The sequence below is a fragment of the Leucopleurus acutus genome (assembly GCF_964270905.1).
Source record: "Leucopleurus acutus genome assembly, chromosome: 4".
Taxonomy (NCBI): Eukaryota; Metazoa; Chordata; class Mammalia; order Artiodactyla; family Delphinidae; genus Leucopleurus; species Leucopleurus acutus.
The window spans coordinates 27,973,596-27,991,695 of record NC_139146.1 but is presented as its reverse complement, the minus strand read 5'-3'; the positions used below and the strand labels follow the sequence as shown (position 1 = coordinate 27,991,695).

The window sequence follows — 18,100 nt, the reverse complement described above, 5'->3', positions numbered from 1 at the left end:
ATTAAACAAACACTTTTCATTCTCCCCTCTACCCGCCCCCTGGCAACCACCATTCTACTTTCTTTCTCTGAATTTGACAACTCTAGGGACCTCATGTGAGTAGAATCATGCAATATTTGTCCTTTTGTTACCGGCTTATTTCACTTAGTACAATGTCCTCAAAGTTCATCCATGTTTTAGCAGTTGTCAGAATTTCCCTTTTAAGGCTGAATAACATTCCATTGTACGTATATACCACATTTTGCTTATCCATTTATCTGTTAATGGACACGTAGGTTGCTTCCATCTTTTTTTGGCTATTGTGAATAGTGCAGATACCTCTTCAAGCCCCTGCTTTCAATTATTTTGAGTATGTACTCGGAAGTGGAATTGCTGGATCATATGATTATTCTATTTTTAATTGTTTGAGGAACCACCATACTGTTTTCCATAGCAGCTACACCATTTTATATTCCCACCAACAGCGTGCTAGGGTTCCAACTTCTCCACATCATGGCCAAAACTTTTTCTGTTCCTTTTTTTTTTCATAGTAGCCATCCTAGTGGGTGTAAGGTGGTATCTCATTGTGATTTTAATTGTCATTTCCTTAATGGTTAGTAATGTTGAGCTCCTTTTCATATGCTTATTGGCCATTTGTATATCTTCTTTGGAAAAACGTTCAAGTCTTTTGACTGTTTTTTAGTTGGGATTTTTGTGTTTTTGTTGTTTGGTGGTAGGAATTCTTTATATATTCTGGATATTAACTCCTTATCAGCTATATGATTTGCAAATATTTTCCCCATTCCATGGGTTTCCTTTTTACTCTCTTCATTATGTCCTTTGATGCACACAAGTTTTTTAATTTTGATGTAGTCCAATTTTTCTAAAAGTGGGATACCTCCAACTTTATTCTTCTTTTTAAAGATTGTTTTGATTATTTAGGGTCCCTTGAGATTTTATATGAATTTTAGGGTGGATTTTTGCTGTCTCTGGAAAAAACATCATTGGTCCTCAGTGACTTTTTAAAATATAATTGCTATCATACTGTATGAACTATTTTATATTCTGCTTTTTCTTAACATTATATAATATAGTTATCCCATTAAAAAATAAACATTAGTTCTTTTTATTGAAACACTTCATGAACATACTGTACAGTGACTACATCAAGGAGAATATAAAATGGAAGTATAACTGAAAGATTAGAAAACATTTATGCCTCAATTATGTGACATCTGTATACTTTTCAATACTATAATCATAAAAGTGAGAAAAATTTGATTTGAGACATATCAGAGTATTAGGATGCAATATTTATACTGTGAGTAGGAAGGAATGACAACCAATTGTATTAGTTTAAAAGACTGTTAAAATATATACTTATATTACTTTTGACCAAATACAACTGGAATTCATTTATTTACTCAGCAAACATTACTGAGTCTCTGTAGTTTTTGAAGCCCTGGAAACCTAGATATACATTAGATATGGTCTTCACCCTCAGGGAAAGGCAATAAATACTAAAATTTCATGAAAGTCTAGTATGTGTCATGAGCCATGTGAGATCTTAGTTCCCCGCCCAGGGATGGAACCCACGCCCCCTGCAGTGGAAGCGTGGAGCCTTAACCACTGGACTGCCAGGGAATTCCCTCATTTTCTTTTTTAATCTTTGCATTAAACATATGGGGAAGCAGTGTTAGCCCCATTTAGAGATGAGGAAAATAATGTTCATTTCATAAAAGCTGACCAAAACAATAAAATAATTTGGAAATTGCCTGATGGTCCAGTGGTTAGGACTCCACGCTTTCACTGCTGAGGGCCTGGGTTCGATCCCTGGTCAGGGGATAAGATCCCCCACAAGCTGCACGGTGTGGCCAAAAAAAATAAAATAATTTAACAACAAGGTCCTACTATATAGCACAGGGAACTAACTATATTCAATATCCTGTGATAAACCATAACGAAAAGAATATTAAAAAAAGAATGTCCATATGTGTTTAACAGAGTCACTTTGCTGTACAGCAGAGATTGGTACAACATTGTAAATCAACTGTACTACTTCAATAAAAAAATTAAACATTAAGAAAAAAAAAAGCTGAGCTACCTGTTGAAGGTGACACAGAGAATGAGTGGCAGAACTAGAATACAAGCTCAGGGCTGTCTGTGTCCACAGCTCATGGCCTTTTCACTCTCCCAGGTTGCTTTTCAGCGATTATGACCTAGCACAGGAGACAGGAGTATATACAGCTAACTGTAACGTGAACAAAAAACTGTGATAGCAATTAATTCTGCTAGATAAGAGTCAGGAAAGGCTTTAGGGGGATGGCATTATAATCTAAGACTCGAAAATGGAGGATTTCATTAAAGGTGGGGAGAGTAGCATTCATTCATTCATTCATTCATTCACTTATCTGTTCATAAACCTGCACTGAGCTTCTCCTGTGTGTTAGTTACACAGCTAGCTCCAGTTGTGTGCTGGAGATTCAAAAGAGAACCAGTGAGACACTGGCCACTCTCAGGAGTCACAGTTTCTGGGAAGACAGTTAAGTAACTGATGTATGACAGAGCCTCGGACCAAGCTCTGCCACAGAGTCAAAAACAAAGTGCTGGGGGATGCTATTCCAGGATACTAAGAGCAGGTGCTCAGTGGCAGAAACTATGCTGCACTGTAAATATGCTGAGCATGGCAGGTTGGACTCTCCATGCCAAGATCAGAGGCTCGGACTTCATCCTATAGGCAACAACAAGCCAACAGACATTTTTAAGTAGAAAAGTGACACAGTTCTGTTGTTAAGCTATCTGGCAGTCCGTGAAGAGTAGAATGTGGAAATGGGGGAAGAGACGGGTAGCAGGAAAACCAGTATAGAGGCTAACAGTCTGAACTGGAGAGGACCCAGTACAGGCAGCAACAGGAGAGACAGAGAGCGTGGAGACCACATTTATGAGAAGTTGGCAGACCTCCTCGACTGTAGGATGTGTAGTGAGAATAAGGTAGGAGTCAAGAGAATAGTGTGAACAGAGGATTCAGGTGATATGTATGTTCAGAACCACTGCATTATTTGAAAGTGATGGACCTATGGAGCATTTCATAAATAGATAATACTCTTTTGAATTATCAGTGTTTCTTTCATATATTTAGTCATTCTAAAATACTCTAATAGTTTAATAGATTTTTTTCTCTCAAGCAATTTAAACATGCCCTGCAGTGCTATTTACACTGTTAATTGGTTAGTAAACTCTTTCTCCGTAGTACAAGTGTAATTTTTATTGTTGTTATATTAAAACATCATAGAGATAAAACAATGGATTAATTTTTTTCTATAATGAAATTCAAAAAGATTAATGGATTTTTACTGAAATGGAGTTAAAAGAAGATTATTGGTGAGGTAAATATGTCACATTTTAATGTTTCAAAATGTTTTCCATTTTCTCACATCGTTACTCAGTCTTGTAATTTATTAGTATCTTTTTTGTTCTGTGGAGTGCAATATTTGTTTTCATTAAGTAAGAATATACATCTAGTTAAGTTATCTCATGTGCCTGTGCTGTTATGTGCCACCAGAAGAGGGCGGCAGTGAGGCGTTAGAAAGAATAAATTTACAGGCTCTTCAATTGCTGAAAGACAGTTAAGATCATGATGTGAAGGATGAAAACATTTGTTCGGGCAGACAACCTAATTAACTGACTCATTTTCTGAGCCAGAGACTATGACATAAACATTGTCACAGAATTTTCAGAAAATCTGAAGATGATCTTATAAAGCAATACGGTAATAAATTTGTGGAAATTTCTGTTAAGATTGGTGAGGATCGACACTAAGAGATACTCTGAAAATTTTACATCAGTTTGCAAGGAGGAGATTGGAGGGTGAATTAAAAGTAAGCATGTTGTTTCTTGTCATTTCAACAGTGTAGGCAGAGAATGTAATAGTTTATAGAGACAATAAAAGGCATTATCTTCTTTGAACATTATAGATATTCCTGAAATAAAAAGAAACATTTCGAATTTATCAAACATGCAGTAAGCAATGCGTACGACAAATTGACTAAGAGAGGTTACCCAGACATATCTGGTATCTTCTTCTATAAATATTTAACAACCACAAATTTTTTTTATTGAAGTATAGTTGATTTACAATGCGTAAATGTTGTGTTCTGATGTACAGCAAAGTGATTCAGTTATACATATATATACCTTCTTTTTTTAATATATTATTTTCCATTATGGTTTATCACAGGATACTGAATATAGTTCCCTGTGCTATACAGTAGGACCTTGTTTTCTTTTTTTTTGATTGTTCATCTTTTATTATTATATAGCTTAGTAGTGGAAGAAATGATTGTGGTCAGTACATGTATGAAAATTATGAAGGTCATGGTTTAGATAGTAGGACCTTGTTTTCTATCCATTCTATACATAATAGGTTGCATCTGCTAACCCCCAAAATCCCACTCCATCCCTCCCCCTTGGCAACCACATGTCAACAACAAATATTTCTGAATACCTCTTATGTGCTAGGAATTATTCCAGGTGCTGAATATTCCAGGATATAGAACAGAACAAAACAGGCACATTCCCTGCCCAGTTGGAATGTATATTATAGTGGGGAGGATAGACTTTACACAAAGCCTCACAATTAATTCATTAGTTACAGTTGAGAGAAAAAATGGAAACCAGTCTACCACAGGGCCCTAAATAAATTAGTTTGGGCTCAACCCCCAAATTGGAAATTCAGTGAAGTTTTAAAAAGGATTCAAGAACAACTTGTCTGAAGTTCTTAATACCCATTTATATTATTTATGTCTTTCACAATACATAAAATGGATCAGGTAAAATTTACAGAGTTGTGAAAATAACATTGTAAAAGAGTATTTGGGTAGTTGATATGCAGCAATAAAACACTTTGCCCATTTGAAGTGTTGTAAAATGCCCCTTGCCTCCTTAGACTTCTGTTTTGTTTCTTTGACCTCCATTGTATGCACTTTCCTCGGTTGGCTCAGCTCTCTAAGCCAGAGCTGAGACGGTTCCCCAGCTGACTCTGATGAGATCCATTAAGGTGAACCATAGCTGGGTTCTCAAAGATGCTTATGGATTCTTTTATTCATCCTTAATTGATTATCTTTCCAATTCTCCACAGCACCTGTTTCAATCCAGGATCTCTCTTTTCAAGCTGAACTCACTCCTGCCAGATTTCCATCTATTTGACTTGGGTTACCGGGTTATCCATGGTGAACTCTCATATTTTCTCTATATCATTAGCCATTCATTTCTCCTTCCATTCTGCCTCAGAAAAACAATGTTCTACCTTGTGTCCAAGCCTACTCCTTCTATCTTCTTAAACCAACATCTTTTTACCTATTTTGTGATTTTTCTCATTATTCATAGTCCCTTTCTTTCATCTCTCTTTTTAAAAAATTTTGCCTTCTGACATCTTCTCCTTAGCCTATGCACATGTTCAAATCTAATGATTCTTATGAAATATTCATTTCCCTTGAGACTATATTCTTTTTCCTTCCCTTAACAGCAGTGCTTCTCAGAATAGTTCTGTTAAACTTCCTTGTTTAACACTCATGCATCAACTCTTCTGGTCTGTCCTCTTCTGAAACATCTATTTACAAGATCAATGAGAACATTCCAGGCACCCAATCTAGTTGCCTCTTCCTAGTTGTTATCCTGGGGCTTCCTGTAGAACTTGTTGCACAGTATCATGTCTCTACACTCTCCTGGTTCTCACATTTCCAGCTGCTGCTTCTGCAGGCCACTGTTTCACTCTTTGACTCCTGGATAGAGGCATTCTCTAGAAGTCCATGTCTTCTTCATATCCAACCTTTGCCTCCTTTAATCTCATGTAATGGCTTCAATTATTGCCCCTGTGTGGATGATTCCCAGATTCATCTCCTGTTCTAATCTCTCTCCTCAGTTTAACTAACATTTCCCACCTCTTGTAGAGAGCACCATTTCTCTACAAGGTTTCATGGGCACTTCAAGCAGAAATGGCCTGAACTCATCATCTCTCAGTGGTGTCTGGGCACCCTGGACTACCTGCTGGTTCCTGTTATGATCTGCAAGATCCTTCTGCATCTTTGCTCTTGCTGTGTCCCCATCTCATGCCATCTGTCTGCAATGCATCTCTTCACACCATTTCCCTCGTTTCCTATACCCTGCCTCTCGCCCATTTTTCCCACTTGTTGGTGTCTCCGTCCTTCAGTGTTTGGCTCATGTTTGGACTTCTGAATAAACAATAACTGAACTAAGTCTCCTCTCCCCCATCCTTTACCCATTCTTTGCTTAGAATTCAACTATATCTGATCACACTCAGTCTTGTATTTGAGATACACATTTGTGTTTGCTGTCTCTGTTAAACCCTGAGTCCTAAAAGTACTGGGACTATGTCTCATTCATCCTTACATCCCCTGCAGACCCTGGCACATAGCAGAAACCATGGAAATTTTGCTTAGTTTGCATTGTTGGAAGAAAAGTACCATAGATCTTAATTTTTAAGAATTGTTACTTTTGAAGAGCATGGAATTTGTAATATGCAGGCTACAAATTTGGGAGAATGTAGAAAGTATAAAAACAAATTTATAATGAATAAAGTTGACATTTTTACCTTTGTCCTATTTTAGACAGACTTTTAGGGAATTTTACTCTGCAAGAGGCTTGTTTAAGGGTAATGAAATTCTTGGAAATTAAGATTGTTTCAGGGTCTGGGATTTTATTTTACTCTCCTTAGAGTTAATAAGTTAGCCTGCTACTGTTCCATGGATGCTGGCAGAAGACATGAGACTCTCTTGGGTCAAAGGCAAAGGACTTTACTACTCAGAGCACAGCAAGCAGCATGAGCATCATGTTGCCATCAGTTCTTCATGTCCTCCTAGTCCAAAGGAGTGATACTGAGCGATCCAGGTAGATGTTAGTGGGTTTCTGCTGCAGCCAAGGAACATTGAGCTTGGGGAATCCACTGCTTTTATAGCAAGGCTACTCTTTGGCCCAGAGTAAGACATTACCTCATCCCTCAAGGCTGAGGCAGATACAAACCTGATAGATAGCCCAGGCAAGGAGAGATTGGTCTGGCATTCTTAACATCCAGCAAGAACTTGCAGACATGCCCACAGCCCAGGGTGGACTGCCCCTCCCCAAATCGTGTGGTGAGAATAAGGATTGTGGTGATCCTGGCACATCAGAGGGGCTTAATACATACTTGTTGAACCAAATTAACTAATTAATGAGAAGAAGGGGAACCACTAAGGAACTGAAAAAAGGCAAAGAGTCCCCTGGTTAGGATGACCATCCCCTGAGAAAACAGTTCTAGATTTCAGATCTGATTAGGAGAGGGCTAATGAGAATAAGCTATTGTAGGCCACCTGGTTTCATAACAAATAAAATTTCTAGACACCTTACCTCATGGCAAGTGAGTCTATGACTCATATACAAAATAACTGCTAAGTCCAAACAACCTAAGGCAATGTCTGTAGCTTGCTAAGTTAGTATTACAGTAACTATAGTTCTTTACATCTGCAGCCTTTTGCCATATACTGAATTTCATTGCAAGTTTTAAAGAACTTTAGACACTATACTCATTTGGGAACTTTTACCAGACATGATTTTTACTTTCTCAAAATGGTAAGTTGAACTACAAATCAAAGTAGAGTCTGCTAGTAAATCTGATCAGAATTAAACACTTCCTTAGAAATTTGCAGTTGAACAAATGACATATCTTACCCTCTCAAGATTCTCTTGAAAGAAGGGAGTTAACCTGAAATATCTCGTCAGTGTATAGAAGTGAGGTACCTGAGACATTCAAGTTGGCAGTCCAGACTTCGGAGGGGAGTTTATTTTTACATTGATAATTATAATTCCTATTTCCAGAGACCACATTAGCCCTAATGCCTGAAAAACTTAGGCAACCATCACAAAAATTTTGTTATTGCATATGTCACCTTTTAGCCACTCCACTCCCCATTTTTTGGGAGGCTTTCCAGTCTTCGTAAGCTATTGCTGTAGTGTCACTGTTCCCCATCTGCTGCTCTTAAAACTGGAGATTGACTGCCTCCAGGGTTTACAAATGTTTCTTCTTACCTTAGATAATTTGAACTTCTAAGCAGCCACAATATTTTTTCAGACTTTTCAAGGAAGGCCTTGTTTTTAAGATCTGTAATTCCCCTGCTCTCTCCTCTCTGCTCTCAAGGAAAGTCACCTAGGTTCCCCTTATGCAGGGTTAGAGGGCTTTTGAGTAACCCGTTCTTCATTCAGAGCCTTCCACTCAGACTCAAACTTGTGTCCCCACATAGGCCATATGTCTGGGAACCCTTCCATACCTCATGGTGAGTTTTCAGCCCTTCTGAGGTGCTTTCCTTTTCTTTTATCAAGTTATGAAACTTTCATCATTCTTTTATCTTTTTTTTTTTTTTTTTTTTGCGGTACGCGGGCCTCTCACTGTCGTGGCCTCTCCCGTTGCGGAGCACAGGCTCCGAACGCGCAGGCTCAGCGGCCATGGCTCATGGGCCCAGCCACTCCGCGGCATGTGGGATCCTCCTGGACCAGGGCACGAACCCGTGTCCCCTGCATCGGCAGGCGGACTCTCAACCACTGCACCACCAGGGAAGCCCCATTCTTTTACCTTTGAAAATCTTTGTAGTAGAGATGAGATGATCGTCATTTCCTTCACCGGTCATATCCTCCTTACCAACATCCCGTTTCCACACAATTTGCTTTCTTCTTCCCTGACTGCTGAGACTGTCCCATGCAACTCCCCCTCCCTCCCTACCAGAGTCATTGTTGCTATACCTGATTGGACCAGGGGTGGATAGCTGATACCAGAGGTAACAAGCTGTGTGTTGTGCTAAGATTTTGTCTTTGAACTGAGGATGCTGAGACTGAGTCAGTTTCTGTTGAGGGCTTGAATCAGGAGGGCATGTAAAACCAGGGTAAGTGGATCAGATACGGATGGTCTACAGAGAGGAATAAAGCCGACCTTATCTGTTCCGTTCACCTCTGCACTCTTACCACCTAGCATGGTGCCTGACATAGTAGGCTTTCATTAAGTCTTGGTGGAATGAATGAAGCAGACTGTGGAGTGAGAGAGAGAGATTAATTTTGCCTCCAACAAATTTCCATGTCCTGATTGTAATCCCTCATGAAGACTATCTTCATTTTCTGTCCTTACGTCCATGAGATATCCCTGTGTCCACCCAATAATTTGCCCTTTATGTTAAAGCTAGTTTGGGTATGTTCTGTTCCTTGCAGCTAAATTAAACTGAAGAATCTCCTAATTCAGTCTTTAAAGTCTTCTTGTCCCCAGGGAACTATGGTTTCTCACGCAAACTAGTTATTTCGGTAGCCTATCCAAAAATTACTGGATTCCAGAAGTGGGCATACGTCCACTTTGCCCAAGTGAACCTCACCTTTGGGGACAGAAAAGAATAGAAACTCAAATTCAACTAAAAATAAAGAAAATACCTCCCCAAATAAATCTTCTTGATCTTCTAAAAAGGCAAACTCTGAAGAAAAATATGACAGAAACTGCAAATTGAGGATCCTTTAGGACCTTAGGCATTGTTGATTGAACACGACTTTAAATTTAAAGTCAGTGGAGAGGGTCAGATATGATCAGGACACACTTGCCAACCTAAGCTCCAGGAAGAGGGAGAAGAAGAATGGGTCACAGCTTTACCCCGGACTTCTGGAATGCTTCTGGAATACTACTGGACTAGCTTGGTGATGCAAGAGACTGCTTCGCAGTTTCTGGTTGTACTCTTGGCTGTTGTACAGCACGTTGAGGAAAAAGGTTATTCTTTCCTGCTCCCTGCCTGGGAGGACACATATTTATATGTTTACCTCAAAGGCAGGGGAGTAGTTGAAAAATACATAGGCAGTCATCGTAGGCTTGAAACACAGAAAAATGGAATCCTTGGGGGCAGTATGGTGGATTTTTCAAGAGCATAGATTTGAAGTGAGACAGATCTCCAACTCACTAACTAGCTCTATGTCCTTGGCTAAGCTGCTTAATCTCTTAGCACCTCAGATTTCTCATCTACAAAATGAGAATAAAAGTACTTCGTAAATGTGCTGTAAGTATTAAAGTAGTTAATGTTTATAAGTTCTTAGGCCAATGGTACCAAGCTAAGGGCTCAGTAAATGGTAGGGATGATTAGGATTATTAGTGCTTTGTAATACAAGCATTAATGAATGTGTGTTATTTTTATGTTAACCAGAAGGGAGGTTGTATTTTTTTAAGTTAAGAAACATGACACTAAAACATGTATTTCATAGCTCCTCTTCACTGTTAACTTTTTAACGTAAATCCCTGCGTGTAGACAGATGTAAAAGAAGAGTCCAGGAAATATCTAACAAGACAGTAGTTATGCAGTAAATAGCCATCAGTTGTGGTTATCAATCAACAGCAGTATAAACTCCCCCAAAAGGAGGCACATGTGAATCCTCCCATGCAATCTTCTCAAAAGCAATTGTAAATTGTATGACCTGCAGATGGCGAACTTGGATCGGATGAGTATTAAGCAATGACTACCTAGAAAAGAAAGCAGTGGTTTTTATTTTGTTGAATGGAGGGCTAAGTAAAGTGGATACATTAATAAAGGCTGTACAAGTCAAAAGCATCCTTTGCCGACACACTGGGTTCCTTCTTCCAAGGGGACCATTAATCTGTCTGTCAAAGTGAGTCCACCCTCAATCATATGTGCTGTGAGAGACAAGTCTGCATTTGCTTCTGGTAGAAATGTTTTGTTGAGTATTCATGCTGGTTGCTAGTCACTGATACAAAGAAAAGGAGTATCAAGTAGGGAACATCAATAGATTTCTTGTAAGTCTCTTGAGGGGTACAGAAATGTTACCTTCTCAGAATATCCATATGTAACACTATTTAATTATCTGAACCCATTGTACATGTCCAAAGAGTCCACATGTTTTGATGTGTATAAGTAATTATATCCTCCCTTGCTTGATTACGCCACTGTTGAGTATTTGTTCTGTACCCTCCCCAAGGCAATCCTTTAGGGACCAATTACCATCCTTTAGTGACATCATTTCACTGGCTGAAGGAAATTTGTAGAGTACCACACTGGGCATTCAGGACTCCTAAGGGAGCTCTGTAGTACTTTGTATAATCTATGTGCCCTACCTTCTGGAGAAACATATTTTTTTTCCTCAAAATTCTACTTTGGAGTACAGGTTTTACTATCCTGATCACAACTACATGAGTTTGTGGGAAAATTAGTGTGACTTTCCAAAACTGCCTGTTCCTGCAGTGACCTGAGATGTTTTGTTGGTTCTTTCAGTTGTGAAAAAGCTCAGCAACTCACCCAACAGGATGGATTGATGACTTTTTGCTGCATTATAAAGCAGGGTCACTGTCCCCAAAGAGCCTCTCAGCTTGTGGGTCAGGTGAAGGGACATCTCTAGGCCTCTATAGTGCCTCTGCCTTGTCACTTATCATGAGGCTGTAATTATTGTCTACATATCAGCCTCCCCACAACTATGTACTTCTAGAGTCCAGAAACAGTACCATGTTCATCTCTTTATCCTTAAACATTTTGTGTCTGGCACATAGTAGGTACTTACAAGAATGTTGAATGAATTAAAGAATAAGTGTATGTGCTTGGGTAGAACAAGCAGCCAGGAAGGAGGAAAGGTCAATTTAGGGGAAAAAAAGAGGAAGATAGTCCACCTACCCGTGAGGGATTGTACCTATATCAGACAAGTATTATTCCTAAAGAATAGAAAAAGAGGAAAGAGCAGTGGATTGTGTGCAGCCTCATCCTTTTATTTTTACTAACCAAACTCTCAAGAGACTGACGTATACACCAACATCCTGGTTGACTATTGCCAGTGGAGAGCACATCTCTCCAGAGATTGCATTGTGTCCCAATTCCATGTATTTCACATCTTCATTCATTTCACAATACAGACTACTAACCACTATACGGTCACGGCATCTTCATTCATTTCAAAAGGAAGAAAGTCCCTAGCTCTCAGGATGAGGCAATTCTGGTTTTCAGGTAACTTCTAAAAGCTTCTAAAACGTTGTAGTTAGTCTAAGCCATGGTAAATAGAGAAGTTATCAGAAAATTCAGAAATTATAAGATCTTATTTAAGAGTGGATTTGGGTCTAAAGGCACCCACTGGTGTAAGACAGAACCTAGAGGATGGGACTGAGGAACAGTCAGAAACAGACTCTGAAAGACAGTCCAAATAAGAGGAGCCACACATCACATAAGTGTTGCCCATGGAATTGGGGTTGTTTATTAAAAGTATAGAGCATCATGGGCATCTGACATGAAATAATAGGGATGGTCGAGGATATGAGGACCGTGCGCAGTGAAGAGGAGTGGCCCCGTTGCACCTGCACATGGTAAGCACCCAACAAATCCTGGTTGAGTGAACAGGTCATTCTGTGGCTCAGCTGCTGCTAAGGGAAGTCATGAACTGCTTTGCTAAAGGCAGGGTTTATCTATAAATAGGAACCAAAGTGAGATGCACCATTAAAAGTGGGTATAAACTAGTGCAGGAAAAGTTAAAGTGAAAAGTACTGATCAGAAACCATTTAGAAGAAAGGAAGGAAGCAGTGTCTGGAAACCTGAAGTGAATGAATCATTACAGTGGAGTTTATAGGAATCTCTGAGCTTCTAGACAACCAGTTTAAAAGAGAAACATGCTAGATTGTACTGTTCTCATGAGTCAGTAAAGTGTGTAAATTCATCTGGAAATGCAGACTCATTCTTAGAACTTAATTCTAGAAAGAATTTATTGTGTAGACAGTTAAATAGGAAAAAGAAGAGGACATTTGATAAGTTTTGTGAAAGCTACATATATATTTTTCACGGACTAAACTATAAAGATCATCACCACCGACACAGCCTAGGTAAAATGATAGGTGAAAAGAGATGTATGTACATATGAACATATACACTACCATGAAAGCAAGAAAATATAAATATTGACCACAGCTCCCCTTTTTGCAACTATTATGAGGCTAGATTTATAGCTTCCTTAATGCACTCTCAGTAAGGGGAGGAAGCGTAGTATGAGAGGTTCTACTCCCACTTCTTCCCTATGATCCCTGGATCCATGTGATCTGTCCTTGGGTGAAACACACCATATATTGGTTATTGATTTGGAGCATACACCATTTTCTCTATGCCAGTACCGCAACTTCATAAGATGTCCTCCAGCTGGCTCTGTGAGTCTTTGTAACAGACTATTGCACTTCTCTACAAGGCCAGCTCCTCCTGGGTTATGGTAAAACCAATGAATCCTGTGGGAATCCTATAGCACTCTTGGCCAGAAGTAATAGTATATGGATTACTATGGGCTGAATAAGCTTTCAGTAAGTTCACAGAAAGTTTTGCTCATAGAAGCATAACAGGGAAGTAAAATCTATATGCATAACATATTCGAGTGAGAAAAATTGCTACCAAGTCCACAGTGAAAGAGGTTCAGTATAATCAGTCAGCAGGAGGCTAGCCATGCCACCCTGTTCCCCACACTTGGAGCTGTATGGAGGGCTCAGCATGGGTTTCTGCTGCTGGCATTTTAAGCGTTCAATTGAGGTGGTTGCTGGATCTGCCTTGGTAACAAGTTCTCGTGGTTGAGCCCATGGATAACCTCCATCTCTGTCACCACGGCCACTTTGCTTTTGAACCTACTGAGGAATAGTCGTGTTTCTGGGGAGAAAGGATAGCTGACATTTGCAGTACTGAGCTTCCTGCCCATCTGATTATTGAGTCTCCTCTGTAGTGAGAGCCCTTTGCTGAGCATTCACATGAGGCACAATATTCTCACAGCGTGAACCTATTTTGAGAGGTGTATACATGTACCTCTACCCTAAACCTCCTTGTCATCCAATCTTGTTCCTTCCAACTTGCTCGTCATTGAAACAAACCTTTAGGCTCTATGTATAAATGTTCACTATGATGATCTTTCTTTCTAGGTAAAATATACAATTAGATGTACTTCTCAAAGTTCTGCTTATTGTGAAGATTTATCTTCCTACTTGTCCTTCATGGCCAACAGTGTGGAAAACTCTAACGCTGCATCAATTTATTTATGGTCATTACCAGTATATTATGCATAATCATTAGTAAATCAGTCTTGAACTGTCTCATCCCTGTCCATAAGGTAGTCCCTTATATGTGTGGGTCCAGGAAGAGGTGGCATTACAGCAAGAGTAGCGGCCACGAGAGTTGGAGCCATTTGCTCATGAAAGTTTCTTGTGCTTCTAGAACGTGGTTGAGGGTGACCTTGTATGTGCCATTTCATCTTGATGATGGAGAGCTGCTCTGAGCATCCAAATTTAACAGTAGGTCCGTCAAACAGCATCTAATTTGGGAGAGACAGCACAGGTATCATTATCAGTTCATTTCCCATGACCAGATATTCAGTCTTTACAAGAACCCAACAGAAAAAAACAAGTTTCTTGAGGACATTAGTTATTTGTCAAAGAGGTATGGCTTTGCTGTCAGTTCTAGGGGCTGTACTATTATTGTGTTATTTGGAAATTCATGGGCTCAATGATCTGCTACAGAATGTTGTACACATTAGATTTCCTGGGTCACAAGAGCTAAGTGGCAAGAGTGGCTTTTTCTTTAAACTGAACTGGCTGAAGAATATTCATTTGCTTTGAGCCTTCCTTAAATATAGAAGCCTCATGGCTTATTCAATAAGTAGGAAGGAGCAACACCAATGTAATATTATTTTGCCTCTCTTATACTAGAATCCCACCAAATGTGTGTGCCTCTTTCTTTGTGGAACTGGATACAAGGTGCAGCAAATTGTCTTTTAGTTTGGAGGGGATACCTCAGTGTACCCCAGATCTCTAGACTCCCAGAAACATCAGTGAATTAATAGATCTCTGAACTCTCGTGGAATTTGTCTCTTATCCTCAGTTACATGTGTGTCTTACCAAGGCGTCTTATGTATTTTCTACTTTCTAACCAAATTGTGATAACCAATCCCACCTAATGAAACAGCACAGTGAATCTAGAATCTCTGGTAAATGTACCCATGTTAATCATTTTGACCCAAGGGAGCTATGTTCCTTTCTCCTTCCTTAGTCTAGCATTTTAGAATTTATTTTCACACACATTCCCCTAGTTTCTGTTGATATCAATATAAGTCAGAAAAAAATCATGCAATTTTTTTTTTTGGTGTGTAAGCCCACTCCTCCAGGTGTAACTTGGTCAGACTCTTTTTCTGCTATTTAGATACCTCAGTTTTAAAAGGTAAGACATTACAGCTTCATGATTTTTTTCCTTTCCCTTTCTTCCTCTCTCGCTCTCTCTTTCTTTCTTTTTTTGGAAACCAGAATAAATTGGCTTTATTTTTATTTATTTTATTGTTTAACTTAACATACAGTAAAATTGACCTTTAGTTTGGTCTTTATTTTATAATTTTAACACATATATAGATCTGTGTAACCAACATACAGTGGGGATAGATAGGGAAGTACCCTGCATAATGGAAAGTAGGTTCACTAATAGAGTGGGTAAAATGAGATTCAGATAGATGTCTTTAAGCATTCAATCAGTGGAGGACAGCAGACAGAAATTACAGTTTGAGGTATGAATTCTGATGTGTAAAACAAAAAGCTTTAACAGCAAGCAAGTTACTTAATTTCCTTGAGCCTCATTTGCCTCTTTTGTAAATAGGGATAACCAGAAATTAATGAATGAAACTTATTAGCTAAATACAATTTTTAACATCTTTATTGAGATATAATTTACATACCATAAAAGTTACTCATTTAACAGTACAATTAAATTCTTCTTAGTAAATTTACCAAGTTATGCAAATATCACCAAAATCCAGTTTTAGAACATTTTAATCACGCAGTGTTCCCTCATGCTCATTTACATTTAATCCTTGTTCCTATCCCCAGCCCTCGTTCTACTCCATTAATCCTCTTTCTATATCTCTTGACTTGCCTTTTCTTAAAATTTCTTATAAATGGAATCACAGAATATGTGGTCTTTTGTGTCTGGCTTCTTTTACTTAGCATGTTTCTGAGGTTCGTTTATGTTGTAGCAAGTTCCTTTTTACTGCTGAATAATATTCTGTTGTATGGGTATGCTACACTTTCGTTTCATCAGCTGATGGACATTGGGGTTGTTTATTAAAAGTATAGATGATTTAGGAGAGGATGACATCTTTAAAATATTAAGGCTTTGAATCCATAAATATTATTTGGTTGGTGGTTCTTTTGTTCACCTCAGTAAAGGTTTCTTTCCTCTTATGGCTCAGATTCACCTCTTATTAAATTTACACTTGGCAGTTTATATTTTGGAGATGTGAGTGGGCAACAACTGTGTCTACTATAGTTATCTTTAGTTATCTTTTTTTTCATTTTCTTGGTCAGATATTAATAGTAGTGTTATGTCAGCCTCATAAAATGAACTGGTAATGTCTTTTACACTTTCCTGTCTTCTGTAATAATTTAAATATCCTGGAAATCACATAAATCTGAAAGATTTGGTGGAAATTGACTCTGATATCATCTGAACCTGACACGTTTCTTTTGAAAGTAAGAGAATTTTTTCACTTATTAGTCTTAATTATAGTCTAGATTTTTTTTCAGTTTTGATAGTAAATCAGAATTATCCTAGAGGGCTTCCCTGGTGGCGCTGTGGTTGAGAGTCCACCTGCCGGTGCAGGGGACATGGGTTCGTGCCCTGGTCCGGGAAGATCCCACATGCCACGGAGCGGATGGTCCTGTGAGCCATGGCTGCTGAGCCTGCGCGTCCGGAGCCTGTGCTCCGCAACAGGAGAGGCCACAGCAGTGAGAGGCCTGCGTACCGCAAAAAAAAAAAAAAAATTAGAAGTGTGGGGGAAAAGTGACGCTAAACAGACACTCAGGAAGAAATGTAAGAGAGAATAGGAAAATCACCCAGAAAGAGGTGCCTTAACAGCTTTAAAGTGGTACAGACACAGAAGGATGCACGCCACCTAGGAAAGGTATTTGCTAATGTCTGGATGACTGTAATAAAATCTTTCAGAGTATGTTTTACCTTGGAAATTACTGGAATATAAGAATAAGCAGAGAATTATACTAATTATAAATGAGGCTTTAGTCTGAATTTGGGTATTGCCAGGATTAAAACAAGGGGTACAGCAAGAAAACGTACAGCAAAGTTTTCTTTGGTGTCTGGAAGTGCAAAAGTTGCCTACAGCAACGGAAATAATTGGTTGCCTGCCTCACGGCTCAGTCACCTCAGAAGAGCAGGCAAATAATTCCTGCCACTTAGTAGGTGTATGGCAAATCCAGGCCTATTTTACTCCAAACGCTGAGTTCTTTCCATTGTTCCAGAAAGACTTTCTGGCACATGCTTGTGAAGAAAATGGCGAAATGAAATAAGGAACACTGTTGTGAATTGTATTTTAACTTGCACACACGTTCAAAAATATTTGAAATTACCTATAGACACATTCATATGTCTAGAACTACTAAGCCAATGGTAAAGAATGTGGACCAAGTAACAAAGGGTCTGGGTTAGATGGGTTTGTACAAGATTATCTAAGTGAAGGACAGCATGGAACTGATCACAAAATCTGAGTTTCCTGGGAGTAAAGGCAAAAAGGGACAATATGATGAGGTTTAGATTCTCATAGTCTAATAAAAAGAAATATTTCCATTTGGTATGAAAATCAGAGTGTCTCCTGTTTTAATCATAGGAGAATTTACCATGTGGCACTTTAAGTAAAATAACATTAAGCAGTATAATGGACATCTTCAATAGCAATTTTTACCAAATAATTATTTTCAAAATCATAATTTATAAACCATTTTTTACAATTTAATTATAATCAAATAAGAAAAACAAGATCAATTTTATTTATAGTACAATCTAAGCATTAGTAAGGGAATATCATCAGTAGAAGGATGTACTCACTTTTGTTTTTAACTAAAAAATTACATTTTCTGCAATGTTGTACAACTTTTAGTTTGTTATATTTTGTTGAAATTGGATACTGGATTATCTATCTGCTGCATAGATAATGCTAGCTAAGTCATCTTTGCGGAGAAGTGAGCTACTACAAATTACTTCATCTAAATGTTTAATGTTATCCTGTAAAAATAGGGTAAAGAAAAGAAGACCTGTGACATCACTGA

General features: G+C 38.6%; 1 protein-coding gene across 7 annotated transcripts in view; it reads left to right on the top strand.

Moving 5' to 3' along the window:
* Nucleotides 1-18,100, top strand: part of ALPK1 (alpha kinase 1) — a 121,520-nt gene that overhangs the window by 13,249 nt on the left and 90,171 nt on the right. The gene's annotated exons all lie outside the window — the stretch shown is intronic.